Consider the following 20,755-nt stretch of genomic DNA (forward strand, 5'->3'; position numbering starts at 1 on the left):
TTATAAGTTACACAAAATAAAATTAAGTATAAGCAAATTCAAAATATTTCAGAAGAGCACAGTTTGAGCAGCATAATTTGGTATAACACCCCCCCACCCCAGAGAAAAGCAGACATTTCCACCTTCAAACATTCACCAACTTTCAATACACTTTGGCCTTTGTTTTCCTTCATTGCTGATTCTTTGTGCTTCCTGTAGTAATTGTATGGATGCAGTGCCACCTAATCAAAGACCACACAGTGATTGGGATGATGTCACAACCCTGGATATCTGTAAATAATACGGTTCAGTACAACCAGGTTGAGTTATATACTGGACCAAGTTAAGTGACTCATTGAACAGTTTTACAAGAAGTACCAACATGTAGTCGAAAGTGCAGTTGTTTTTCATCGCTGCTGAAAATGGTTGCTTTTGCTATTTTTATCTATGTGACTGCTTTGGGAAACAATATTTAGAGTTACTTTGTCATACAGATTTGGGGTTCAAAATATGGGATCAGATCAAGAATCAGAGACCAAATACTCAAGGATTGCAAAAGCTCCAGAGTTCAGCAACAATGTTATACAACTGCATTTTAATATTTATATCTCTCCTTGCCTCCAAGAAGCTTAGGGTAGTATACATGTTTCCCCTCTTCCATCTTAGCTGCACAGTTAGGCTGAGACATGGTGACTGGCCCAAGTTGGGAATGGTTGTGATTTCCCAGGAAATGTCCTAGTTTATAAATCAATATTTGCACCACCTTATAGTCCAGGTGGTTATAAGGAATCAGTTGCTGTACTATGACTCCCACAATCCATTGCTGGCTGAGGCTGATGGAGTCCAAGAACTTCTGGAGGACTATAGGTTTCCAAAGAACAGTGTTCCTGGAAACCACAGGTAAGCTTGCCAACTCTTGAATCGACACCTGCTGGTGTCTCTTTTAAAGGCCACCTTGATCCATGAACTTTTGTAAGCAACAAGTGGGAATGTTTAGCTGTAAACCATGAAGGGTTTTGCCTTCCGATTTCTGCATATCAGACTTCTGTGCAGGGAACAGCAGCAGCAGCAGGCCAGACCAGTTTCCTGCCCAACTGACAGCAAGCCACAAGGTAATCATTTTTAGAAGCTTTGATTGTAACAGACAAGAGATTGCATATGATTGCAGACATTCTGTAAGCCATCCTGTTAAGCAAGGCTGGCTTTAGAGACAATGCATTTAACACCACATATAATATCAATACATAGCAAAGGGATGAAAATCCAAATCTACACTCTGGTACTTTGTAGCTGTTATGTACTGAGCTGAATCTTAGAACAATAGGATCCAGAATGCAGCAGTCTGATTGGTCTGCAGGAGCCACCCAATCCAGGTGGAAATGAATCAGCGACCTGATTGGCTTGCAGGAGTAGCCAATCAGGCTCATGGATGAAGTGAATCATCAACCTGGTTGGCCTACAGGAGCAGCCCGGAATTAGCCAATCACGCAGGGCCCATTGTGTAAATAATGTATATATAGCTAGACGTTTTGGGGGAAGTTTCATTCATTGCTACTATGAGCTGAATAAAGAGCATGAAATTTGAACTCGACTCCGAGTATATTTCAGTAGCCTAACCCAGAGTTTGTATGCACCAAAATTTATAATTCCGAATGCTCAGTTTGGTCAAAAGGATTGCTAAGAAACTACAGAGCCAGTTTGGTGTAGTGGTTAAGAGCGGTAGTCTTGTAATCTGGTGAACCAGGTTCGGGTCTCCACTCCTCCACATGCAGCTGCTGGGTGACCTTGGGCCAGTCACACTTCTCTGAAGTCTCTCAGCCCCACTCACCTCACAGAGTGTTTGTTGTGGGGAAGGGAGGGAAAGGAGAATGTTAGCTGCTTTGAGACTCCTTCAAGTAATGATAAAGCGGGATATCAAATCCAAACTCCTCCTCCTTCTCCTCCTCCTCCTCCTCCTCCTCCTCCTCTTCTTCTTCTTCTACAGTAAATCAGGTTCAATATGTATTAAAAGGCTACCATGGGAACCCATTGCAGGGCTGGGTTGGAAGTAGTTGACGGGGAACAAGTTTGGGTCAACTATAAATGCTTGGGTTATATGTGCATGTGTGAGTGCAGGTAGATGGAGATAGGAGGTTGCAACAGATGGAGAGTCCCTGCGCTGAAGATACTGTGTTGAAGATGCCTGCTTTGTGGGGTGGAGAGGTGATCCATTTCCATGCAGAACTTGAGAAAACCACTCAGCAAAAAGCAGAAGTTTGTTTGAAAGAGAGCAGCGGGTTTTTTTGGAATCCATTTGGATTACTTTTGTTCGCAGCAAAAATAGCGTACAGCACAAAAGCTGCAATGTTGTGATTATTCTTTCCTCTGCCATTATTTTATTTGACTTTTAAAGTCTGCTCTGTTGGCCCATTTCTCCATGCTATCATTTCCACGGAAAGATTCACAGGTGCTGCTAGCACCAACATGAATGAACCTTCCACTTTCGTGAACATGAAATATATATTTCATTATCCAAGAGTTAACTACTCTTCTGTTCTCCCACATTCGAGCCTGTATGACTGCTTGGAAGCCACTGCCATTTCCAGGTAATGTTTGACTCTGTCTTCCTTTAACTGGTTACACACAGTCTCTCTCTTTCTCTTTCTCCCTCCCTCTCTCTCTCTCCCCCCTCCCTCCTTTCCTACTCACCTTATGAAAAATGGGCTTGCTATCTGCAGCTGTCAAGAGTCTGCAGAGCAAGGAGTACGCCTCAGTGAATATACAAATGTGCTATTGGACTGAAGCCTCCCCTCCCCAACCCCGAATGGCTGGTGCTGAATACAAATTGCTCCGTGGGAAGGGAGAGTTCTCCTCCTAATGTTTGCTGCTTCTGCCGCTGATCTCCCATTGATTTAGGGAGGCATTAAGAAGAGGCCATTTGGGAGAATACCTGGTTGCCCAGAGACAGCCTGATTGTGAATGTACTATCATGTAATACATGATATATATATATATATATATCTGCTTACTTGTTCAACCAAGAAAGTCAAAGGACGAATTAAAAATGAACCAACCCAGAAGTACATAAAAACACACAAATGACTCGCTAAAGAAACCCTTTAAAGATTTACCATGCATGCTTATAAAACTCCAGACCTGGCTTTAGCAGCAGCAAGAACAAACATAACTGAAATATATGTTCCATTCATAGTGTAAAAAAGCTTAATTCTCATTGGCCAACCTTGAATCTAATACAGCAAATCCTGCAATAAGTTTTTCTAGAGTTGGTCAAAAATCTGACACCTGAAAAAATACAATATGTAGAAGTGGGCAATACCCTCTTGATCAGGCACCCCCAAACTCGGCCCTCCAGCTGTTTTGGGACTACAACTCCCATCATCCCTAGCTAACAGGACCAGTGGTCAAGGGTGATGGGAATTGTAGTCCCAAAACAGCTGGAGGGCCAAGTTTGGGGATGCCTGCTCTTGATGAATGTTCTAATCCTGCTGATAATATTTGTTTAAATAACATTAGAATTCCTGTGGATGTTTTGCCTAACTTCAGAGTTCACCATCATTGAAACTCTATGGCAGCCCTCCCTAGCACGGGGCCTTCCAGATGTTTTGGCCTTCATCTCTCATCGTGCACTGTCTTGCTGGCTGGGGCTCATGGGAGTTGTACTCCAAAACATCTGGAGAGACCAGGTTGGAGAAGGTTGTATGGAACTCCCTTCCTCCACAGGAAGCCCTTGCATCCTTCCTCGTCATTCCTTGGAGGACTCCCTCAAATGCACTTCAAATTTTGCTATAGCTGGAACTCGCTGGCCACCAAAGGCATATGAAACTTTCCCTTTGCTTATACCCCTTCATGTTGAAGATAGGAGGTGGAGTGCACCATAATGTGTTTGTTGTTGTTTAGTCGTTTAGTTGTGTCCGACTCTTCGTGACCCCATGGACCAGAGCATGCCAGGCACTCCTGTCTTCCACTGCCTTCCGCAGTCTGGTCAAACTCATGTTAGTCGCTTCGAGAACAGTGTCCAACCATCTCGTCCTCTGTCGTCCCCTTCTCCTTGTGCCCTCCATCTTTCCCAACATCAGGGTCTTTTCCAGGGAGTCTTCTCTTCTCATGAGGTGGCCAAAGTATTGGAGCCTCAGCTTCAGGATCTGTCCTTCCAGTGAGCACTCAGGGCTGATTTCCTTCAGAATGGAGAGGTTTGATCTTCTTGCAGTCCATGGGACTCTCAAGAGTCTCCTCCAGCACCAGAATTCAAAAGCATCAATTCTTCGGTGATCAGCCTTCTTCATGGTCCAGCTCTCACTTCCATACATCACTACTGGGAAAACCATAGCTTTTACTATACGGACCTTTGTCGACAAGGTGATGTCTCTGCTTTTTAAGATGCTGTCTAGGTTTGTCATTGCTCTTCTCCCAAGAAGCAGGTGTCTTTTAATTTCGTGGTTGCTGTCACAATCTGCAGTGATCATAGAGCCCAAGAAAGTAAAATCTCTCACTGCCATATAAAACCATGGCCAAAAAGAAGTTAGTAGTAGATCAGTCTTTGCTTTGAATATGTAGGACTTTGGCTCCTACACCATTGGCATGAGTACCTAGCCAGGTGTCCATGTTGTCTAGAGCTGAATGCCTAGCATGATGTCACTTTGCTAGCCTGTATCATTTTGGCCTACAGACCAGGGTATTGAATATTTGAATGTCCCCTCATGTACAAGAAAACTGGGTCTCTTTAATAGGATGCCTGGTGAAAACTAATGATGTTGTAAAAACCACAGCAACCCCTATCCTCACCCACATGCCCTGGGTTGCTGTGTGCAAGAGAAACCTGGCAGACAAACAGCGACCTAGCGGAGAAGCAGTCCCATCCGCCATGTCCAACCTCTGTTACACATGCCAGGTCAATATCTCCATATCTTATCGCAAAGTATTGGAAAACACAAGATTTACCCACCCGGGAAGAATGGCAGATGAAGTTGATATGGAAATGGCGGAAATGACTGGCAGAATCCGAGACCAGGGAGAAGAATCGGTGGAAGAAGACTGGAAAAAGTTTAAAGACTATTTACAGAAACACTGTAAAATTAATGAATGTTAGAAAAAAGTTGGAATGAAGTTATATGGCTTTAGTAGAAATGTTGTAAGGAATTAAGTATAAATAGATTAATAGAGTATTAAAGGGAAAAATAAGGTTAGAATGTGTTAAGATAATTAGCGGACTTCCGGGTTGGCGCCATCGCCTAATGGCGGACTCCCTCCGAGCTCCGGAGGGAGTCTGCTCGGCAGGGGCTGGGTCCTACCGCGCCGGCGACGCGGGGACCCTTAAAAACCACGGGCACGGAGCCCGTGGACATGGGGACTCGGCTGGTACCGTTAGCGCCCTCCCGACTCGTGAAGGAGCCTTTTTAAAGGCTACGGATCGGGTGCCGGGGAGCGGCGTGGTGCTGTGAGTCTATCGCTTCCCCTGCCGAGCGCAGCCGCATGCCATTCGTCGGAGAGCGCTGGCTTCTTCCATTGAAAATTCGGCTATTTAACAACAACCCGTGAGTAATTGGGTAACCGGGTATAAAAGGAGAAAAAAAGGAATTTTTTTTCGGATTCGGCACGAGCGGGGGGGGGGTCTAAAAAGGAAGTCAGTCCCCTCCCTGATTGTAAACATGCTAAAACAAGGACTGAGAAACCAAGATCGATTCAGAAGCTTATTGCTGACAAAAAATATCAATTACACGATGGGATATTACAAGAATTGTGCTGGAGGAGAAAAGTCGAGGGTGAGAGGGAAAAGGCAACCCCCCTCTGGGAACCGGGGCGATTCGGAGAACCTGGCGGAGAGAGATGGAGAATTTGACAGCGGTCAAAGTAGCTGTCAAATCTTGAGAACATAAAGAGGACTTTGTTATAAGTATTTTGCTGGTAAATTTTGTTACAATTGGACATAAATATGGACACAAAATGTCGGGGGAAAAAAGAAACAACAACTTGACTTTTGGATTAGAGGATACAAAGTTACTGCAACCCCCCTAGAGGGGCTTTGGGACATTACAAGTGGCGTATGTGGAAAATTACTCTGGGATGGGTACAGGACTTATCTCCTGGGAAAGCAGCTAAACTGAAATATTGTTTTGTCTACAGAGGTGACAACACAATAGAATTTTTCTATTGAAGCAAGGTAGGAACTGGACGTAAGTTTTTGTTCCTGAATAACAAACCTCTGTAGAGATACTAGATTTCGGAATAAGAATGGTTTTGCAGCTGAACAAGATAGAAACCTGAGAAAGTAAGAAATAAAAGAGCAAAGGACCAACTACGCCACGGAAAGAACAATGGGAGGAGCAACTATGACCAAAGGAAATTAAAGGCCTCTATTAGACTGGATTTTTGAAGTTAAACAGCATCAAAACAAGCAAATTTAAAGAAAACCGGCAAGATGGATTGAGGAAAATTTGGCTGTGGACTTGAGACCTCCAGGCCGACAACATACAGACTGATGGACATGGGGAATCTAAACCGGGGAAGGGAGGGGGAATTCTAGAATCCAAAGGCTATGTAACCAACTTTTTGAATCTTCTTCTATCTTTTATCTTTTATCTTTCTATATAACTTTGGTATTTTGATTTAACATGTTTTGAAAAAAAGGGGGAATTCGTGGAAGGAAACGGGGTAGATCTTGGGGGAAATTTTTTTTTTCTATTTTGTTAAAGATGAGGAGTGATGTTAAGATTGTAATTCAAATTGGTTAATAGGCACAACATATTAGGTTTAAATTGGGAATGAGAACTTGTGGAACCAACTTAGGGAAAGGGGAATACAGTCGGGAGGGGAAGGAGGGAGTCCCAGAAAGAAGGTTATGAAAATAAGGGGTTAAAATTGGTTTTTCTGTTTCTTTCTTTTCTTTATCTTTTCTATTTTTTCTATTCTGTCACTATTGGAAATTTTAATAAATAAGATTAAAAAAAAAAGAATGTGTTAAGATAATTATAGGATAGAAAACAGAGGAAGATGGAAAGGAATTGCTGAAACAATTAACAGAAGTGGAATACAAAAAGGGAGGTGTGAGGAGGTCGTGGAAACAAGTGAATGAAAGATAAGATAATGAAATTGTTTGATGTGTTTTAAATGGGTTTTGTTTTTGTTTTGTTAGTTTTATGTGTTAGTGTTTTGTAGTGTTTTTGTATTGTATTGTATTGTATTGTCCTCTTTTTATGTTTTTTCTTTTGTAGTGTTGTGTTTAAACTGTTGGAAAACTAATAATTTTTTTTAAAAAAAAACAATATCTCCATCTGTAATCAAGTCATGAATGGCAGTGGTCTTGTGGATCATTGATCTGGCATTGCACAGCAGCACCTTAAGGTCATGTGGGTCTCCCTTGTTGATTCCAGTATCCTTCTGGTCAAGACCAGACCCGGAGGCAGGGATAGTCTCCAGACAATGACTAAACCTGCCTCCTCAGTAATGACATGGTCTGGTCTTAGCGTAACTCCTCCTGCCCATGATCACTGAGATTGGGTATCTCAGTGCACCCCCCCACCCCACCCGTGGAATATGCCCCAGCCATTCTCTTGGCTGGGGCCCACTCCCAGGGCAGCCAATTCCCTCTCTCCTTAAAACAACTTACAGTGGTACCTCGGGTTACATACGCTTCAGGTTACATACGCTTCAGGTTACATATGCTTCAGGTTACAGATTCCGCTAACCCAGAAATATTACCTCGGGTTAAGAACTTTGCTTCAGGATGAGAACAGAAATTGTGCGGCGGCAGCGGGAGGCTCCATTAGCTAAAGTGGTGCTTCAGGTTAAGAACAGTTTCAGGTTAAGAACAGACCTCCAGAACGAATTAAGTTCTTAACCCGAGGTACCACTGTATATGATTTAACTAACATAAAAAACTAAATTAAAACTACAAATGCAAATGAATATGCAAGCATATCACAATTTAAAAGCAATTTAAGACAACTCCCACCCCAAGTAAAACAACACCCACTCCCATTAAACACTAAATTAGAACAACTCAAAGCAGTTTTAAAACAGTTTAAAAATGTTTCAGATAGTTGGGGCCACAATAGCATACTCCAACCCCAAGGTCCAGTCAGCTGTACTCCATCAGTCAGTCTGGACCCCACCCTCCTGGCTCGGATGGAAGTGGCCAGCCTGCCAGACAGGGGGCAGCTCCAGCAAGACTCACAGCCAATGGTCTCGGGCTACAGCTCCCATCATCCCTGGCCATGGGCCATTTATATTGGGGCTGATTGGAGACGCAATTCAGCAGCAACTGGAGGGCCAAAGGTTCCCCTACACCTGCTCTTCCCCATCTGAGAGCAGCAGGGCAGGCCATGTGGCCACCACATCTTCCTCCTGAGGCAGCCTACTGGCTGAGCCAGCCCTGGCTGTCACCAGTTTTTGATGGGCCAGTTTCCTGGGCTAGATTTGAAATGGAACCTGCTCAGAGAAGTTAATTAATTTGGGTTTGAATCTAATAATAATAATAGCAACAATCATAGTAGTAGTAATTGTTGTTGTTGTTGTTTATACCCCGCCCATCTGGCTGGGTTGCCCCAGCCACTCTGGGCAGCTTCCAACACACATAAAAATAACAATAAAACATCAAACATTAATAGCAACAATCTGATCCAATACAAAAAATCACAATAACTTTAAAAACAAACAACATATATAAAATAAAGCAAAATTCAACAATCCATTAGAATCCAATAGTAAACAGTAAAACTAAACAGCATCAAATAATAATTAAACAGTTTACACGTATCAATTGCAATAAAGAATTATGAATTTATAATCAATAAAAAATACAAGCAAATGACAATGCATAAAATACCACAAAACCATGTAAAAGGATCAAATTGAGAAACAAGGACACACAACTTATAAAAATATTTTTGTTTTTATATTTTTAAAAAACCTACCCCTCAGTTCCTTTCTTCCCAGCTGCTTTTGCTCTTCTCAAAATCATGGTCTGGGAAAGGCTCCCCGGGGGGCTGGAGGGGGGGGCAGAGCAGGTGGGAAAGCAATTGCCTGCAGAAAGTCTCTCTCCCCTCAGGCCAACAGCAACTCGTTGAAACTCAGGCCCAGTTTGAAGTGGGCCTCACCGCCTCACGTCAGGTCTTTGCTATGCCAGGCAGTGGTGGCAGGGACCGTTGGTGAATCAGGCACCTTCTAAAATGAAGGCTGTCCCCTTCCATTTCCCTTTTCAAAACTGCCACCTGCAATGTTGACATTCACCACCATCACTCGTAGCAGGGCTCCCCCCGCCCAGCTCAGTTCCGGCACCTCTCAGGTGGGCACCCTTCTAAGAGAATGGGGGAGGTGTTTGTGGTGAGTTCCAGTACCTATTTTTCTAGAAAAATAGCCCTGGCTAGTAGCCACAGCCAAAGATTTGCCTCCCCTGACAGAATCCACTTGGCCTTGGCTGAGGAACTCCTGCATGCTCAGCTCTGAGGAACAGCGGAGCCTAAGGGTCGGCTAGGGAAGCATTTCTGCTGACGGCTCCTTGCTAATGATCCCTCGCTTCCCCCCCTGAGCAGCGGCGCTGACACTAAAAGCAGCCATAACAAATGTTCCTGAAAGGGATATGTGTGTAATTGCAAGCTTTGTGCCATAGATTTCCATTCTATCTGATTGATTTGAGCAGACCCGCATGCTACGCTGCCCTGTATATTCATCCGTCTCCCTCTCTCGTCGCTTTTTCCAAATGCCAAGATGCCTTTCAGAGGTCTTTCTTGTGGCTTGGTCCTGTTCTCTACTTGAGTAACTCCATGGAGTGCAGTTTCTTTTTTTCGTGGGGGTGGAGGAGGTTGAGTGGGTGTAAACAAGGACAGGACGTATCCACCTGGATAAAACGGTCAGTGATGTTTTAAATGTTCATCAGATTGCCTGTTCCAGTTTGTTGGCAGAAGGGCCAATAGCAGGGAAATGTATGTCAGAACACGTCTCCTGTGTGTGCGTCCATCTGGCTTCATTTGTCTCCATGTTGGTTAGAAGGAGCGATGGGCAAACTCCCTTCAGTTCGAATCAGAAATGGGTCACCAATTACATGCATTTTTAGAGATCTCTCAGAGGGAGAAAATCTGATCTCCCCCCCCCCCCAGTTCTGAATTGACTCACAACATTGTGAGCTGCAAAATCAGTCTATTATTTTGTCCACGTTCTAGGCACTAACTTCAACTCCAGCAAAGCAAAGCACATTTTAAAGATTCCAGCGACTAATGGGTAAGCCCCATAGCACTCTGAAGCTGTGCAGCCCAATAACTTAGGCTTAGGGGACCCAGGCAGAAGGGTAGGGTATAAATAGCATCAGCATCAGCATCCTACCTCTGTTGTTATTGTTTAGTCGTTTAGTCGTGTCCAACTCTTCATGACCCCATGGACCAGAGCATGCCAGGCACTCCTGTCTTCCACTGCCTCCTTTGGTCAAACTCATGTTAGTAGCTTTGAGAACACTGTCCCACCATCTCGTCCTCTGTCGTCCCCTTCTCCTTGTGCCCTCAATCTTTCCCAACATCAGGGTCTTTTTCAGGGAGCCTTCTCTTCTCATGAGGTGGCCAAAGTATTGGAGCCTCAGCTTCAGGATCTGTCCTTCCAGTGACCACTCAGGGCTGATTTCCTTCAGAATGGAGAGGTTTGATCTCCTTGCAGTCCATGGTACTCTCAAGAGTCTCCTCCAGCACCATAATTCAAAAGCATCAATTCTTTGGCGACCAGCCTTCTTTATGGTCCAGCTCTCACTTCCATACATCACTACTGGGAAAACCATAGCTTTAACTATATGGACCTTTGTCAGCAAGGTGATGTCTCTGCTTTTTAAGATGCTGTCTAGGTTTGTCATCACTTTTCTCCCAAGAAGCAGGCGTCTTTTAATTTAGCTCTGTAAAGCTTCCTAACTCAAGGAATCACTAGCACAGGGGTGGCTAACTTTGCTCCAAGGGCCACATTCACCCTGGAGCAACCTTCTGGAGGCCACATGCCTCTGGTGGGGATGGCTACCTAACACCCTCAAACACACCTTCTCACATGCACTAGTAGATCACTACTTCACACCTAGTGCACATGTGCACAGTTCCCCCTCTTCAGCTGATCACCTGAGACTGGGGAGCTGCTGCTGTTAATTATAGATTGTGTGTGTGTGTGTGTGTGTGTGTGTGTGTGTGTGTGTGTGTACCACAATGGATCTGTAAAATCAGTACGTAATTAAAATATGGAACAGCAATTCCATTGGGGCAATGATACATCCCAATTTAAAATATACAGTAAGACAATTAAAGAGCATAACAATAGAACAGTTGACAAACAGGTGAAACAATGTCACCAGAAGTTCAGAGGAACGCTTGACTGAGCAGGTTCAGGTGGGATGCCAGCACTGATGAGGCCTCTTGTATTTCAGCAGGGAAATGTCCCTTTCCGCTCATCAAAGGGGCCAATTTTGCATCCCCACCAGAGTGCTGGGCTCTACCCACCCCAGTGTTGTGTCTTTCCCCCACTTTTTGGTGCCACCATCAAAATCGGTGAGATGGAGAGAATTTGGCATACGCAAAGCTGTCTGTTTTACCCAACAGAGCAAATAGCAGAAGAGAACCAGGAAAACAGCACCATAGTCTTCTCCCCCAGCTCTGCAGTCCTGGTCCAAATCCTGACACACACACACCCAAGGCTGCATTTGCCAGATGTAACACTGCAAGAGATGGAATCCACTCTTTCATCTATTTATACTGAGTGCGAAAGGTCTCAGATTGCAGCAAGTTACATTGGGACAAAGAAGCAAGGACCAATCTCTGTTTGAAAATATAAAACTACCATTTTAAAAAATCTGTCTCTATCGCTAATTGGAACATATGGCTGAGGCAGGAAGCAGAGGTAAAGAAAAATATAATAAATCATTATATTAGCAACGCTGGAGATTCCTTTTAGATTTTGAAGTAGGCACAGAGTCAGTAGTAGCCAAATTGGGCAGCATTATCAAGTGGGTTTCCGTCCACTTCTGGATTATAGATGAGAGATTACATGCTTTTCATTGGATTACTGTCAGAAAAGCAACTGAAACATTTTTGTCATGCAATTGTTTACATAGGCCTGATTCAGACAAACATTTGCAGCATTTGATGACTCAAAGGTGGACATGTGCAGAGATGTCACTGAAGGTCATGTTGTGTGATTTTGTGTGTGTGTGTGTGTGTCAGGTGGATGGAAGTTCCCTCTGTGGTGTTTGATCTGCAATGGACAAACCTTGACCCGTACCAGCTCATGTGATTTGCCTAATTTCTTTGCAAACAGTAAGGCATTTACCGTGGATGCCATCAATCTTCTTCTGTATGAGTTCACAGTCTGAAATGTATTATGCAGTTCTGAATATGCAAAATTTAATAGGAACCTTTATGAAAACTGGCTCCTTGCAGTCCCTTCTCCCCTCCCCTCCCCTAAATGATGAAAATACAAATACGCTTCCAAAATAGATTATGCCATGCAAGGCTGACATGCTTTTAGGGCATATATTCTTTTAACTGCTGCATGGTTGTCAGAAATTCAGTAGGTACAGTTTTTGCAGGCAGGAAGATGCCATTGCAGAGAAAAGCTAACCTGTTGAATAACACTGTTAAAGGAACAGAATCTTTGCCCATGAAGCAAGTCCCTCATCCAGTACAGTGCATATTTATGTGAGGGCTGAACTGATTTGCAAATCAGTGCAAAAGTATATGTTGGCTCAAAATGCAGACTTTCAAAAACATTTCTCTGTTATTGTTCTGTTCAAGTATGAACTATTGTAGGACTCGGTCCACAAGGCAAGGGTTGACAGAGATGTCCTGATAACACTTCTCATAACTGGTAGCACATATTTACATAAGCTACAGTCTATATGGGTGAATTCTGAGTATACAAGATCCTATGCAGAAACCGCAAGATAGACAATCACACCAGTGAAAGGAAGCAGGAGTGAAAGGGGGAGGGGGTGATGACAGATTCTTCTTGACATTTCAGTTGCTATCAATTGGAGTTGATGGGTGCTAATGACAGAATCCTGCCATTGCTGGCCTTTACTTTTTAGCAATAAAACCATTCCCAAAGGAAATGTGTGGGGAGCTGTGTTATGTGAGATTACTTCCACTTTTCTACATACTGGCACGGCATGCTGATAAAATCATAGAATTGTAGATTTGGAAGGGACCCTGAGGATCATCAAGTCTAACCTTCTGCAGTACAGGAATATGCAGCTGTTTGCGTCTCCGCTGCTCCACATGCAGCCGCTGGGTGACCTTGGGCCAGTCACACTTCTCTGAAGTCTCTCCAGCCTCCCTCACCTCACAGAGTGTTTGTTGTAGGGGAGGAAGGGAAAGGAGAATGTTAGCCGCTTTGAGACTCCTTCAGGTAGTGATAAAGCGGGATATCAAATCTAAACTCCTCCTCTTCCTCCTCCTCCTCTTCTTCTTCCATACAAATTTGCTATCCAAATATACAGCTTTCAGAGTGCAGATCTATATCATTTGTTCTACAATACATGGGTATCATTACCAGCCAGTGACTGTGCTCCCCATTCCATCTGTGTCAACAATATAGCACAGATTTGCATCATTGTTACACGTTACATGTGCCCCCTTTGGCCACAATGGAATTTACTTCCAAGTAAACATGCATAGGTTTGCACAGCTGACTGCACATTCTCTTCCACTTATAGAAGTCACTTTTTCACGGTTCAGATGATATTCCCAACCATGATGCTTGTTCAGAGAACTTGCATGCCACAGAGAATATTTGCATTTTGCATAGGTGAGGATAAGCATATAGACCTTCATGGCAACCATATATTAGCATCACCTTTGGCACTGTGGTCTAAACCACAGAGCCTAGGGCTTGCCAATCAGAATGTCAGCAGTTCAAATCCCAGCAATGGAGTGAGTTCCCGTTGTTTGGTCCCAGCTCCTGCCCACCTAGCAGTTTGAAAGCACGTCAAAGTGCAAGTAGATAAATAGGTACCGCTCTGGAGGGAAGGTAAACGGCGTTTCCGTGCGCTGCTCTGGTTCGCCAGAAGCGGCTTAGTTATGCTGGCCACATGAGCCAGAAGCTGTACGCTGGCCAGTAAAGCAAGATGAGTGCCGCAACCCCAGAGTCGTCTGCAACTGGACCTAAAGGTCAGGGGTCCCTTTACCTTTACCTTTACCAAGGAGAGAGAGAGAGAGAGAGAGAGAGAGAGAGAGAGAGAGAGAGAGAGAAAGGCATACACCTTTGGAGGAGATGCAAATACATACACAACAGCAACAACAACAACAACAACAACAACAACAAAAACAACAACAGAAAAAGGAAGGAAGGGGCATTTGCCTGTTTTCCAGTTCAGCACTGTGAATAATGAGGTTAAAGGCTGGAGGGAGAGTTCCCAGAGGGATGAGCTGTATACATTTATGGACACAGCATACAGCCTGGATGGGCCTGTATCTGAAACGATCTCCCTCTAATTTTCTACCTCACTGGCAATCCAGCACAGTGCCATCAATCAAAGTCAAAGAGAGGGACTCAGAAAACCACCTCCTCCCTTCATGCTGAGTTGGGGAGGGGAGGGGAGGGGAGGGACAAGACCTTGCTTACAACCAGAGGCCTGAGCTGGAATGGCCTGTGCTTCTCAGGCTTATGCTCAGCAAGCAATCTCTAATGCCCATCAAACCTGCACCAACAGCACCACGGACACCTGTATACTTATTTGCCCTGATGGCTTAAAGCTGAATGAAGGTGTGAGATGGGGGAGGATGCAGAAGCGGGGTTCTGCTGCAGAAGGGGCAATTGCTCAAATCCGGCCAGATCCTTAATTTAAAGGTGTTTGTTGGTGCACCCAGACTTGAAGTTGCCTATGGGAGCCCTCTAGGCAACTGTTATCCCAGAGGAGGCTGGAAGGTTTTCATCTGGGGTGGGGAACCTGTTCCTCTCCAGGAGTTATTAGACTTCAACTCTTCCTGTCCCTGACTATTGGCCTTGCTGGCTGCTGGGAACTGGAGTTCAATGGCATTTGGACATCATCTGCATCCCGGTTCTTCCCTTTTTTTTAATCAATATTTTATTAAGTTTTAACAATAAAAAAGTTCAGAAAAATACAAAGACAGAGAAAACACAAAGTTACAAAATACAAAAATACACACTTTAAACACGAAAAAAGAAAAAAAGAGAAAAACACATATAGAAAAACAAAAAAAACAAAAATTCCCTCTTTCTTAATTTCATCTTTAGTTAACTTATTTTCCTGACTTCCTCACGTCTCCCATTCTTGTATCCCTTTTAATAATTAATTCAGCAAATTCGTGTCCTATTTAGTTTATCTATTGTTAATCCAATCTTACATTTTACCTTGTTGCTAGAGCCCCTGCAATTCATTTCAATGTCATCAGCATTCAAAAATTTCACAGTACTTCTGCAAATAGGTTTTAAATTTCCTCCAATCTTCTTCCACCAACTCTTCTCCCTGGTCTCGGATTCTGCCAGTCATTTCCGCCAAGCATCCCCGTTCTTCCATGGCTTCTGCCTCCTTGTCAGTAGAACCCTGTGCAGTTACTTGGTGGGCTCAGGACTTCTTGCAGGGCCCAATGCCACCTTAGCTCTTGAAGGTGAAGGGGCCCAGGTACAGTGAGGTGTCCATAGGACTCCTTACGGCAACAGCAGATATTTCTGGATTCCTACTTAGAATCATAGAATTCTAGAGTTGGAAGGGACACTGAGAGTCATCTAGTCTAATCCACTGCAATGTAGGAATCTCATCTAAAGCATCCATGACAGATGGCCATCCAATCTCTGCTTAAAAACCTCCAAGGAAGGAGAGTCCACAACGTCCTGAGGGAGTCTGTTCCACTGTCAAACAGCTCTTACTGTCAGAAAGTTCTTTGTGATGTTTAGTCGGAATCTCCTTTCTCATAACTTGAATCCACTGGTTTGGTTCTGAGCCTCCAGAGCCAAAGAAAATTAGTATGCTCCAGCTTTCATGTGACAGCCCTGTAGATATCTGAAGATGGCTATCATATCTTCTCTTAGTTTCCTCTTTTCCAGGTTAAACATATCCAACTCCCTTGACTGTTCCTCGTAAGGCTTGGGTTTCAGATCCTTGATTATCTTGGTCGCCCTCGTCTGCACACATTCCAGCTTGTCACTATCCATCTTAAATTGTGGCACCTGGAACTGGACACAGTATCCCAGGTGTGGTCTGCCCAAGGCAGAATAGAGTGGTACTATCATTTCCCTTGATCTGCAGCCTAGAATAGCGTTAGCTTTTTTTGCTGCTGCATCACACTGTTGACTCATGTTAAGCTTGTGGTCCACCAAGACCCCTAGATCCTTTTCACACGTACTGCTAGTAAGCCAGGTGCTCCCCATCTTATTCTGGTGCATTTGGTTATTCCTGCCTAAATGCAGAACCTCACAATTGCCCCTATTGAAATTCATTTTGTTAGTTCGGGCCCAGTTCTCCAATCTGTTACCAGTCCCTAATCTGTTTTCTGTGGCATTAGCTACTCCTCCCAGTTTGGTGTCCTCTGCAGATTTGATGAGCATCACCTCAATTCCTTCTTCCAAGTCATTTATAAAGAATTTGCACAAGGTCTCAGGGTCTCACATCTCTTCCTCATATATGGCCCCTTTGGGGTCATGGTCAGGCTGAACTCTGGCATCATGGAAGAAAGGTTTCCTATCCCCTCCAATTAGGTGGTTGTTCCCATTTTATGGATCAGGGAACTGAGGAAGAACTTAAAAATTGCCTGAAGCCACTTTGGATTAGCTTAATAAACTCACATTTCATGTTGAGGCAAATTATGCATGTTTCTTGCGCAGGTAATAAGCTTCATGGCTTTTTCTACCCAGCCTGTTGAGATGGCAACTAATTCCCATATCTAAATTAAGACAGACCTTACACTGACTCTCTGTCCATCTATAAAGCATTTTCTCTCTCTCTCTGTATCAAGAACCATTGTAGAACATATAATAGCTGTTGTATTTACATTCATGTTCACTGCACTCTCAGTAATGAAATATAATTCACTGGTTACTTCCAGAGATTCTTTTGGTTCAATAAGAGAAGCAGATCATAGAAAGGGAATATTGAGAAAATGTAGCAGGACTATACAAGATGGGAACAATGAAGGGGGAAATGATAATTACCTGAGAAAACAGAAGGGGCGGGGATATTTGGTAGATAGTAAAATGGTGCGTCAACATCAACATGGATAAAGAGAAAATTCCCCTCCGCCCTTGTAATATTTCTCACCTGGAAGAACTCCACAAACACCCACTAGAGCAGGGATGGCAGATTTTATGAGAGCCAAGTCAAGGCTTCTTGTGGTGCTTGCCTGGGCATGACTAACAACTGCTAATGAACAGGTTGGAAGGTGAAACTAACCTAAAGGAAATGCCTTTGCCCCTCAGGGACCATGTTAAAATTACTAAACTGTACAGTTAGAGTAAAGGTAAAGGGACCCCTGACGATTAGGTCCAGTCGCGGACGACTCTGGGGTTGCGGTGCTCATCTCGCTTTATTGGCCGAGGGAGCTGGCGTACAGCTTCCGGGTCATGTGGCCAGCATGACTAAGCCACTTCTGGCGAACCAGAGCAGCACACGGAAACACCGTTTACCTTCCTACCTGAGCAGTACCTATTTATCTACTTGCACTTTGATGTGCTTTCGAACTGCTAGGTTGGCAGGAGTTGGGACCGAGCAACATGAGCTCACCCCGTCACGGGGATTCGAACCACCAACCTTCTGATCAAGTCCTAGGCTCTGTGGTTTAACCCACAGCGCCACCTACATCCCTTGTACAGTTAGAGACCGCCCCCCAAATTCCCACGACAGATAGATATTCCTCATGATGCAATAGCTTTCCCTTTTTCAAAACCAAAGCTACATATGGAAACCTATCTCCAGAGTTGGCTAAGTTGTTCTTGGCCCCCATTCCTTCAGGGCTCCTGTTTCTCAGCTGCTCCTGATGTCTGGGGCTCCAAGGGAACCTACTTCTTATTTCTTATTTCTTTATTCATTCATTTATTTTATTAAATTTCTATATCCCCCTTCTTCCAAGGATCACAGGGCGATTTACAGTATAAAACTCAGAAATGCACAACACAGTAACAAACAAAAATGATCCCTCCCCACACCCAGTTTAAAAGGCCTGGCTATAGGGGAATGTTTTTGCCTGGTGCCTAAAGATTAGAGCAGGAAGCCAGAGGCGAAGCTTTGTTATTCCGCTAAGCTTACCCTTGATTGCCACAGGGTTAGGTGGTCCTGCGCTTCGTAGCAAATTATATCATAATGAAACTAAAAGGGTAACTAAATATTCAAAAGTATTTTTCCATGGTCAGAGGATCAAGTGACTTTTTTTTGCCTAGTTGACTGACCAACATGCCAGCCTAACTCAAATTATGCCAACTTACTTGATAGTTTGCCCCACTGAACTGAGTGCAACTTACTTTTGCACAGACATGTATAGGATTATGCTATTGATCTGATTCACCAATACTCTTATGCTTTTATGTCATGCAGAACACCTGGTGAACAAGAAAATTTGAGAGAGAAATTATCATTCCATGTTTCAAATTTTGATTTCCTCGCAGAAATGTGAAATATAAACTAGGGTTTCAGAATTTGATTCATGATTTTTGTCATGAATCAGGCTTGAGGTAAATTTCACAGTTTGGGAGGCTGACTGGTGAAATTTCAGGAATAAGTTGTGAGTTTCTAGTTTTTAAAAAGTAGCTTTGCTAACTCAAATATATTAATGTTCTTTTAAGTACCAGCCATTCCCTGAAGGTATACACTGGGGTAATATTTGAGCTCTTCTTCTTGGTAAAGGGTAGAAATATGCTAGCAATTTGAGGGCGATTTGCTAAGTCCCTGATTGTCAAAACTGGCTAGATTTCAAATGTATGCAAATTTTCATTTAATCTGCGACGTTCTCCCAATTACATTGTTCTTACAACCCACTATCCTGAGTCTTATTTAATATCGACTCTCCTCCATCCTTCTGCTTTGTAGACAAGTTTTTATAGAGGCTGTTGAAACAGATTATTTTTTTTTATTAGCAGCCTGAGAGTGGAAGGTAATAAAGATTAATTTTTAAAATAATCCATTGAGTCACCCTTAATTTCCTGTGACTTCAGTATCTGCAAACCAAGTTCAGAATTCTTTTGTTCATACAAGAGTCATTTTGAGGTGGGTGGGTGGGAGAATATGATATCACTATTGAAGAGTCTGTTACACAAGGCATGCGACATTCCTGATTAACCAATATGCTTTTTAAGTATGCAGTTCAAGCTTCAATGGATTCATTGCGGCATTAATGCAAGATTGCAGCATTAAAATCGATTATAGCTTGCAGCCTAAGGAGGCACCTGGTAAAAATGAAGCATACAGATCTTCACATCAGCAATCAGACTTTACAAAAGGTACATGAAAATTTCACTCCATCATTTCAGAGTATATTGAGAGTGATGTCTGTGCAGTGTTGCATAATGCTACGTACCGTAGTTGCCTGCTAACCAAATAACAACAACAACCTGGTGAAGGTGAAGTCCGTTCCCCACATCCAGCACAGAAGTGAGCGTTATCACCTGCTAATTTCTGCACATCAAGTTGGTATAGTTGAGTTGTGAGCAAAGTTTGAGCTGGGCAGCATCTGGTTCTGTGGATCACTTCATGTTTCTGGGAGGGGGAATTGACTTTTGGGATGCCTTAGTTGGGTTATGTGCTGTGAATACACCACTTTTACTTCTCTGCGCTTGGATGCACTTGGAAGTTTGCATCTAATTTTGCACTAAGATGCACTGAAGTGATTTCCATTTTGCTCTTCACAGTTCACATTTCCCCCTTTGCTTCTTCAACTTCCTCCTAGCTAAAGAAATCCATTGCAATGGGGACAGAATAGCCCAGGTTAGGGCACAGATAGTTGGACAATTTCTCTTTTTTAATTGTTTTTATTTTTATTGGAAATTTTATTTACAACATAACATAAACCCCCCACCCCCCCAATACAGAAATCCACCCTCATTAAACACGAACATAACAAACAATGAGCATAACATACAACAATACAAACAACCAAATAAAAGACTTCCTTTATCCTGTATCTGGCCTCCTTATTTACTTCTTATAAGCTGTTTCCTTTATGAATAATTATTAAGATTTTTCTAAATATAACTTAAATATCCACAAAGTCTCCTGCAGACATTAATCAAAACAAGTCCAGGTATGAATTTTAGGGCACTGCTTTGTGAAGTATTCTCTGCATTTTCCCCATGCTTTTTGAAATTCTTGTCTATTGTGATCTCTAATTGCCTTTTGCTCTAGCCAGTTCAATATACGCTAACAGTTTGTCTTACCATTCCTTTTTTGTTGGCACAATTTCTTTTTCCAAGTTTTTAGCAATTAGGATCCTAGCCTCTCCTGTGGCATAGAGGAATATTTTCTGATCTTCTCTTGCTATACCTGCGTCCGTTATCCCTAGTAGAAAAGCTTCTGTATTTTTTATAAAGTTATACTTAAACTTTTTTTAAGCTCATCATATACTATGTTCCAGAAGCTTTTGATTTTTTCACAGGTCCACCAAGCATGTAGAAGTCTCCCTTCTGTTTAGATAGTTGGACAATTTCATGGCATTTCCCCACCTGCTCCTTTCTGCAGTCTAGAATATTTTGGTTGTCATATTGGCAGCCGATCAGGTCCAAGTGCTGCTGAATATTTTGACTAGGAGGGTGATGCTTTGAATACAGCAACCTGGTGAGGGTCTTGTTTTTTTGGTTGTTTTTTTGACAGAGGTAGCGTTTG

This window comes from Podarcis bocagei (assembly GCF_964188305.1).
Source record: "Podarcis bocagei genome assembly, chromosome: 5".
Lineage (NCBI taxonomy): Eukaryota > Metazoa > Chordata > Lepidosauria > Squamata > Lacertidae > Podarcis > Podarcis bocagei.